The sequence below is a fragment of the Morone saxatilis genome, unplaced genomic scaffold, assembly GCF_004916995.1.
Source record: "Morone saxatilis isolate NCDOM2014 unplaced genomic scaffold, NCSU_SB_2.0 Contig12, whole genome shotgun sequence".
NCBI lineage: Eukaryota > Metazoa > Chordata > Actinopteri > Moronidae > Morone > Morone saxatilis.
Genome location: NW_023339674.1, coordinates 12,320,942 through 12,322,953, shown reverse-complemented (window position 1 = coordinate 12,322,953; position 2,012 = coordinate 12,320,942). Strand labels below are relative to the sequence as shown.

Below are 2,012 nucleotides of genomic sequence, written 5' to 3'. Positions count from 1 at the left end.
AAAAGTCCTAAACTGATACAGTGATGTCTTCTTGACTCGGGGACTCGTCTATGCGAAAGATTACTAGCTTCAAAATGTGTAAAATGCTACAAATATCTCTTAGTATCAAGTTTATTTGGCAAAGCTCATATGATATATTTATGTGTAGAACTGGTGAGAGCAGCCACATTAGCAATATCCTTTTTCTTTTATGCCTATCTCTACACACTAATGGGTTAAAGCCACTATACTAATCTCACACACTGTTGTTGACCCCAGATGGATTTGCGTTTTTATGGGCCTCACATTCACAGCTATTTTCTCTCACAGTTTCTAAGTGAGAAAGAACATCAGAAGTCTCTTGTACAGATTCACAAGAACCTCAGCAGTGTTACCAGTCTGTGATTTTCCAACTACAAGCAAAAATCTATTAATTTAATGATTATCAGTGCAGGATTTAAGATAGGACATGTTTAAAATGTGTTTCAATAAGGTTAAAAATCAAAACTGGAATTAGAATAGATATGGAAATGATCAGATCCTCTTCAAATACGGAGTTGGGAGGTTGATTAATTTCATGTAGTTCTCAAGTAGAGTGCTAATGTTTTTACCCCAGTTTTAGATTTTATATTTGTATATAAAATAACCCACATCAATAGGATTTTTTATGTACTGAAAAGTGAAAATACCACTCAGTTTCAATAGTTTCACTATATTCCTAAATCTGTATAGTATCATACCTGAATCATCACAGTGTTCTTCAGCTTTTACATAATTTCCAGGCAGAATCTACTGAATATGCGACCGAAATTGTAACTGAATAGAAGCCCTTGAACATTGAATGCTAATGTGCTACTTGAATGTTGAATGAAACTTGGGGGGAAAAAACATTGTCGTGTTGTTCTTCCAATAAACAAACCTCAAACTGCTCAGAAGCAAACTTTTACCTCAGAAGTGCCAGTGCTGCAAGATGGGGGTAAATGATAGCAGCTATAAAGTCACAGTTGCAAGATACACTGTGCAAATGCAACACTGACAGATGATGATGATGATGTGATATTTTCATGAATATGCTATTATAAGTCCCTAATGCCAGATAAATAATTGAGGCTTTGGCAGAATCTAAGTGGAGAGATACCTCTTGTCAGGAAATGTTTTGCTCTCATCCTGTGATTCAGAAGTGTCCTCTGTCTCTTTGTCAGACCTGTCTGGAGTAAATACACGACATGCTCATCCTCAGAACTGACAAGCACGCGAATATGATCCACATAATCTTCTCTAACTGGTATTATTTCATTGGGTACTTGACATCAATCAAGTAAACTCATAGAACCCCCCTTGGTGGCATTCCTCCCTCGTCTCATCCTCAGCTCGGCACACCAGTTCAAAAGAAAAGACTAGGCCCCTTTCTCAGACGTTTGTTTTTATCCTCAACAAAACAGCTCATATCTTAGCAATTTGCACACCAGAAGGATGTGTGTGGAGGAACCACAAGAAGCATCAAACATTTGCATTAAATGCTTAGTTGGATTCTTAGTCTTTGCCGTTACTAAGTTCTTGTACAGTTGCTTTAACTACTAATGAAGAAGTTGTCAGTCATTGAGAAGTTTGACATATTTTGTTGAATGGAAACAAAAGTTGTGGTTTCAGTTCCTACAGTTGAGATAAACGACTGCTCCTCTTATCATATTAGTCTGGAAGGTTGCTGAGTAAAAAGAAGAACTTTCTGTACTGTCTGTCCCACTTCCGTGACGTTTGCATATCTGATTAAAATAATAAAGATACACACACTCCACAATAATGACACCAGCTGTGATGATTTAAATCACATTTCTTACTAATGACTGCCAACGAACTGTGTGTGTGAGTGTACACGTAAACAAGGGACTCTTTTCAAGCTCTTTGTTCCCCAGCTGATTTTTCCATCCCTCTCCAAGATCGTAAAACAAACATGCCTGGTCCGTTTAGACTACTTCACTGTTTTCCACCCAGGCATGGCATCAAAACAGGACGTCACTGTGTGTGTGTGTGTG

General features: G+C 37.8%; 1 protein-coding gene across 1 annotated transcript in view; it reads left to right on the top strand.

Moving 5' to 3' along the window:
• The window catches only part of xxylt1 (xyloside xylosyltransferase 1), a 26,378-nt gene that overhangs the window by 15,445 nt on the left and 8,921 nt on the right, over positions 1-2,012 (top strand). The gene's annotated exons all lie outside the window — the stretch shown is intronic.